This window comes from Watersipora subatra, chromosome 2 (genome assembly GCF_963576615.1).
Source record: "Watersipora subatra chromosome 2, tzWatSuba1.1, whole genome shotgun sequence".
Lineage (NCBI taxonomy): Eukaryota > Metazoa > Bryozoa > Gymnolaemata > Cheilostomatida > Watersiporidae > Watersipora > Watersipora subatra.
This window is the reverse complement of record NC_088709.1, coordinates 14,032,653-14,040,372: the sequence shown is the minus strand read 5'-3', so window position 1 is coordinate 14,040,372 and position 7,720 is coordinate 14,032,653.

The following is a 7,720-nucleotide window of genomic DNA, read 5'->3' as shown; positions in this document are numbered from 1 at the left end:
GTGGCTTTTAAACATGTACGTGTTCAAACAAAAGCAACATGTGGCTTTTTGAACACACTTTTATCATAGAGCACAATATTTGAGGCATTGTTAAAAAACAGCTCGACTTTATGAAAAACTAGCTCTGCTACCCGGCGTTGCCCAGGTATTAAAAATCAGCTTCTAAACAATGATAGGTAATGAGAGTTGCCTACCACTTGCTTTTAGCCTGGCACATTACCAATGAAAAATTTGAGTAAGCTTACTAATCAGAGCAATGATATACAGCCCCCACTGTATATCATTGATAACAGGGGAGGACTGTATATCAATGATCAGAGCCACCACTTCTCATGACGTTTTGCCAGCACTCTGTGTTGCGACGGAAAGCGGCAGCATATTTGCTCCCATGTATCGCCTAATGAATCCATCAAGCTCGTGTGTGTGGCTGAATTGATAGGGGAGTATTTATCATAAATACATCTATTGCTTGCTAATTGGGATTTTCTGACAAATAATTATTTTTCTAGTTATGACAAATTATGATTTGTACCAGTGGTCCGTCTTCCCCCACATAGTGGGGTAATATGGACATAGGAATTTGTGTGTTAAAGATTGAAACTCCAAAAAAAGTTTGTTTTGCGTTTTCATACTATATTTTGCAATAACTAATTATAAAAAGGGAATAAAATGGTGCTTAGCATATCACATGTATTGATTGGATTTCAATCACATATTTTAGTGTCATTTTTCATCTCACATTGTATGCAGAAAACTGAAATGGGAATGTTATTCCCCCAATTGCCGATTGGTGTTTCCGTTCCTAATTGGGGAAAGAAAGCATCATGGTCAGCTGCTCCCTATCGACGTATTTGCTATCTTGTATTTCGGGCTTAGTGATTCTTCCATTGACATGTCTATAGAAATCAACTTTCAATTCATCCTCAGTCACCTCCACAACTTCACCAACATAAAATATTGATGTCTTCTTTTGTGGGAAAACAATTAGGGTAAACCTCCCAACCGACACATTGTCATCTAACTTTTCATCGGGCTCTTCAGAATCAGATGAAACTGGGGTAACAGTGCTATCTTCGCTCTCGTCGTCACTGTATGGGTCAAGTCAGCGTTTGGCTCTCGGTTTTCTCGTCACCACTAGCCCAGACGTAGAAAGTTGGTCATTGTCAAATTCATCCACAGGTCTCGTAGAAACGTCATCAGGTTTTTGAGGTGTTGTCGTAAGTATAGTAGTTTTTACCCTTTTCCTTCCGGTAGAGCCAGTTTTTCTTGGGGGAGCTTTGGGTGGCGGTGGAAGTATCTCTACTGGGTTTGAGGGAGCCCTCTCTGGATTTGGCCAATCAGTCATGTAGCAAGACATAAAATCTTCATCATCAAATATCTCACGATTGAAAGGTGAAATGCCTGTTGCCATAAAACCATTAGTAATATTAGAAGGTGTCATGGCTTTCATATATGCTTTCCCGCTACATTCTGCTACATTATACATGGAGAAGGTTTTACCTGGATTAGTGAGCATCCAGGAGTTAAGAAAAGTATTACTATAAAACTTCTTGAATAGGCCAAATACACTGACATTGAGTGTTTGAAGTCTATGGCTACAATGTGGTGGGAAAGTCAAAACTGTTAAAATATTATCTCTTGCGAGCTGCACCACTTCAATGGACAAATGGCTAGAATGATTGTCTAATATTAAAAATTTCTGCTTTTCTTTAGACCCAGAAAAATGGCTGATGAAATGTGTCAGAACGTCTGGGAAGAGATCATTATTCATCCAGCCGCTTGGGTTTGGAAAGCCCTTAGAACCAACTGGTGCGCTGACCAGCATAGTGTCTTTGAAATTTACTCTTGGAAAGATGTATGCTGGTGGAAAGCTCTGTCTCGAGGCACTGATACATGACACCATTGTTATTGTCATACCGTGCTCGGCACTGGTTATCTATCCAAGCTGTTTGACACTTTTTGCGCTAACACTTTTAAAACTTTTTGGACGGTAGAGTTCCCAGTCTCATCTAAATTGTAGATAGAGTCAGGGGTAAATTTATAATTTTTCATAAGACTCTCTAGGTTGTCAAAAAACTCTGTCACTGTGGTTCGGTTAAACGCAGATGCTCTCCCAAGGCTAGTTGGTTCTGGTGAGCGAATACTCACGGAACTGTTGCATTTTCTAAAACCTTCCAACCAATCATTCCCTGCCATTTTTTTAACAATCCATGCTTCAGGAATGTTTGCTTTCTTAAAGTTTGTAGCATAGCTGTACGCCAACTGTCTTGTTCTGGTCAGACTTAATCCATGGAACATTTTAGAACAATTCAAAATGTAACTTAACAATTTCAACTCTTCTTCTATTGAAAATATAGCTGTATGTCCCAAGCTGGACTTTTGAACTACATCAGCTCTAGAATACCTCAGTAAGGTAGTGCGTGGTATCCCATGCTTTACAGCAGCTTCTCGCCGGCTCAGACCATCTTTCATATCAGTTATAGCTGATTGAAGTCTCTCTGATGTAAACGATGATCACTCGGTCTTTCTCTTGTAATTTCTTGGCATATCAGCTTATTTAAAATCTGGATACACCTACAAATTGAGTATATGAGTGTCTGAAACTTGTCAAAACACATTGAAACGATGAAACCGACTACTAAATTGCTTATACCCAACATCATACTCAACAGGTACAAATTAGGGTATTATGGACCGTCGGTCCATTTTACCCCATTTATGATGGTCCATATTACCCCATAGGCTGTAGACTCAATGAAACTCAAATTATTGAAAAAGTTTAAGAGTTGTCTGTTCATTCTTAGATACTCATATTCTTTTCACTGAGCACTAAAAGGGTTTATCAATCAAAATTGAATACGTATTCCAAATAGCACCAAAGTTATCACTGATATTAGCACCTTAAAAATATTTACTTTTAAATGAGAAAACTTTAATATACTTACAGTGTGAAGTATAATTGAGTGAGAGATTCCAAAAGCACATGGAAGCAAGTGAAGAAGGAAGTCTTTTAAAGTAACAAAGAGAGAAAGTTGACTCAGCAAAAAATTTAGCCAATCAACAAGTGGTTCGTATTACCCAGCGGTCCATATTACTCCACTCTCTCCTAAGGCATCAGACTGGCAAAACGGAGGGTCCGAGATTAAGTCTTCTGCGATACAGGTTTTTTCTGTGATACGGATTTTTTATTCCAAGATAATAATTAATAGCTATAGCTAAACATACCAAAGAACAGACGGTAGAAAACAGATGACAAACTTTGAGAAATATATCTATAGATGAGCTGCTGACTGTTTAATAACGCAGTATTAATACTAAATGCATTACAATATATTTGTATTATTATATAAATAAATATTTACATTATACTTATATTAGGGATAGGCCAGATTGCCTTTCCGGCCCATCAGGATACAGTATGGCAACATGCCTATTGCTGGGTGAGGGGTGGCATGGTAACCCATCAGCATTTCCCGTATTGCGTCCCCGGAGCTCATTACCTCAAGCAACGCCATCTTTTCAGCCTTGTTTACTAGTCACATGAAGGACTCTCTTTTGCCATTGCTCAGGAGATCTAGTGGCAAAGCTTGGTAGTAAGTGATTTCCATCTCCTCCGCTAATCATTCAAAATCATATAACTGTAATGGCGGTCCATTGTCATTCTCAATCCTATGTGGTATGCCATGTGTGGCAAAAACCTCTAGCAGTTTTGCCTTTGTCTGTTCGAAGTTACTGTTGGTTGTCTGCATCACAACTAGAGATCCTGTTTTTTGTCACTCATCACCAAGTCGTAGTGTCCATCAGGGTATGGCCCTTCTCTGTTGTGTCCTACGGGTTAGTTGGTATAGTTTAAGGTTTCACTGGTTCTTGCCATCTCTGTTTGACAGTTAATTGGCAGGGGTAGCAGGATCTAATATGTTGTTCTACCATCTTGTCCATGCCTGAAAACCAAAATTGGTCCTTCAGCATTCTCTTGGTTTTTTATTCCTAAGTGCCTCATTTTGTGGGTTGATTTTACTATGCTTGTATGCAGTGAATCAAGGATCACGATACGGTTTTGTCGGAAAATCAATTAAACAATTATCAAAAGCTCTTCTCGAACTTGGTAATGTAGTATAATTTTAGGTCCATCTTTGCTCTCTTTCCAGTTTCCATTTATTATGATCTCTTTCAGCTTCTTGAATATCCTGTCTCATTCTGATGATCTTTGAATTCTCTCTGTGATAGTGATGAAGTTTTCTACAGCTCATCTTGCTGTAGCTTCTGCTCCCTTTTGTTTTGTCTTCGTTAAAGGGTGCCTTGATAGGAAATCCATTGGATCTTATTTATCTTTTCTCGGTTCGTACTCGAGTTCGAAATCTACGTTTTGCATATTTATGACCAAGTTCTAAATTCAAGATGGTAGTTTGGCAGTTGCTTTGTTGAATATGCCTATCAGTTATTTGTGCGATGTTATGATTGTGAAGTGGAGAGCTCACCTGCTAGGTAAAATGAAAAGTACCTGCTAAATCTTTCTTTGCACCATTTGACGATTAACATGTCTTTCTCGGTTTGACTGTAGCCATCGTGGTGTGGCTGATAAAGTGAACTGGTCGTAATCATTCTCTGTTGTCCGATGGTCAGAACAGCCCACTAGATGGTCCATCATGATAGCTCGAATCCACTCGAATGACGATATCTTTGTCAGCCTTGAAATATGCCTCTGTGTGGTCATTGGCGATTTTCTTGTTGATTCCCTCAAATTTTTTGTGTTCATCTGAATCTCTTTTTTTTAGTTCTGGCAATGGTGAGATGATGGATGCACATCCCAAGATAAACGTCGTAACGTATCTTGTCATACTCTGGAAGCTGCGCACTGGCTCTTTGTTTTCGAGAGGAAGGCACTTTTTTATTGCCTTCACGTTCTCCGGTGACAGTCGTAGTTTCCATCTTGCAAAGATGGATCCATAAAACTCTATCCCAGACTTGCAGAATTGGCATTTATTCCTATTGAATGTTAGATTAAAGTCTTTTGCTCTTTAGAGTACTGTTCTGAGAGTTTCATCATGCTCGTCAGCAGTTCCCCCCTATCATTATGTCATCATTCTGGTTTGCGGATATTGGGATGTCGCCAAAGATTTTGTAGAGACTTGTCTGCTTTGGCTTTAAACAAAAGACATTTTGGCCAATAGTTGCCCCAAGGTGTACAAAAAGTTGCAGTTGACTTGCTTTTGGGTTGGAGTCTGAGTTGATGGTTTTCCTAATTAATTTTTATTTAAGAGAATGTTGTGCAGTTATCGAGGATGTACGTGAAATCTTCCATTGTTGATTCCTTTTTTATTCTGCTCTATTGCATAAACTCATTGAGTGTCCACAGGTCAATGCATTTTTAACCACGTGTGGCTCTAGTTTTTCTTTCTTAGTTGTGCAGCTAAAGCCAAATTACTCTACAAAATGGAGTAGTTTTGCTTCAGCTGCACAACTAAAAAGCTGCACCAGGTGATTGGCTCTCGTTCAAGTACTTTTTCGCAGATCTTTTGCTCAATTTTTTGTTCTGAAAGCTTCTTCAAGGGTGAACAAAGGTGGTAAGCAACATTCCTCAGCCTCTGAGCAACAGGTTGTGCCTGCTCTTCTATGCATAGAATGGCTTGGTGGTATTTGATCTCTCCTACACCTTCAAACACAGTCTCAATTTTTTTAAAGTTGACTTGCAACAAAATTCACATTACAGTTATTTGGTATCAAAAGATTCACCATGTCTTACGCTGCTGTGTTGTAGGTGAAAAATATGTGGAAATGTGATTACAAGATCTTACAAGCTCAAAAACAAACAGTTAATCACCACCATCACGAAGCTGCCATAGATTGGAATCAGTTTATTTCTCTGGTGTAGTCATTCCATTTGATTATTGTTTTCAATTGAATTAAAAGGCCAATAAAAAGCTCAACATAAAACTTGTCGTATCACTAGTTTATGACAAACACTTCGGGTTTGACCGAAGAGCCTGTATCAAATATAGATGCTCGCTACTTTACAGTTTTGTTTCGGCTTGGTCTAATCATCTAGTCGTAATATTATCATGTGACCCATACTTCCTGCCAAACAGCGCGAATAATTTCTGCAGCATTTTTCGATTATCACAGGTAGCCAACAGGTTCGTCATGTTTATCAGAAAATAACATGTACTCCTTCGAGCTAAGGTTGAAAAATTAAACGAATTTTTACAGTAGGTTATAAGATATCTGTGCTGAAAGTGACCGTATTACAATGATGATGAAATAGACGCATAAAGACAATAGACATGGTTTTATGGAATGCGTGAAAATATATATCTGTGTATAACAGATACATTTGTGAAAATAGTTTGACGAATGAAGTTGCATGGAAGTGTAAAGAGAAACCATTTCGTTCAACTACGTCTGATTTGAGTCATTTTGGAAATAGATTCTAATCTACGGCAGTTTCGTGATGGCGACGATTAACTGTTCATTTTTGAGCTTTTTGTTGTGTTTCCACCTGTGGTTATGATTGATATGATCAAATATATAGTATTTATTACGAACAGTTTCTTTAAAGTATTTATTCCGAATCACTCAAAATGGTCGACCGCCTTGCTTACAGGAAACGGATATCTATATACGATAAAATACAATAATTGGAATCTCTAACGATAATATAGTTGTATAACACAGCACTTTTAAGATCTTTAATCACATTTCCACATATTTTGCACTTACAACACAGCAGAGTAAGACAGGGTGAATCTTTTGATACCAAATAACTGTAATGTGATTTTTTTTGCAAGTCAACCTTTAAGGATTTTAAGATCGGGCGTGTTCTGTATCTTATTTGCTTTTGCAGGGTGTATTCCATCTAGGCAAGTCTTTAGCACACCGAGCTGCACTAATGATTTCTGATAGAGCAGTGGTAGTGTAATGCACGTTTCCCCTTGATGACTATTATTCTGTCTTTGATCCCATGATAGTAGCTGATTCTCGCCTGAAATTCACCTTTTACGGGTAATTGCTTTTGAATTGGGTTCAGCCTGACCTTGCTTCTTGATAGCTCTAGTGTGAATTTGTTTGAGTATCTGATGGCTTCGTATTGGTGCTCCTCTACTATGTTGAGCTCCACGCCGTTATCCAGCTCCATCTGTAACTGGCACTCTCCAATGTGCACTCCCACAGTTTTTCCACACTGGCCAACTTTCTGAACCTTTGTTAGGTGTGACATAAAATACTCTGATTATGAGTTTTTGTCTGACTCAGCATTTTCTTCTTCTTTGGTGTAGAGGTCAATTTTTTCTCTAGCCTTGTTGGCGTCAGTACACCACAGAGAAGTTAGGTACGTTCTCCTCTCATAGGGTCTCATTGTGTCTGGTTGCGATACCCCACATGCTGCCATTGTGGTTCTCTTAAAAGTTTACTGACTCATCCATATGTCTTGGTTGTCTTCCATCTTCTTCATTTGTAGTTTTGTATCTTCTAACTATGCTATTTCTGTATCATCTGTTCCAGGCTTTGTTAATAATTTTTTTAATCAGTTTTGCATTATTGATTGTCTGCATAATGTGGTCCATTATGCATTAATCAGCATCTTTAAACTTGCACGCTGGTACTTACTTTTTTGAGTCGGGCCCCGTATGTGTTCGTAAGGTTGTTTTCCTTAGTCTCATTTTTAGCAAGTTGTACCTGGCATGATGTTCATTCTGTTTAGGTGTGAAATAACGATTTAGCTTTT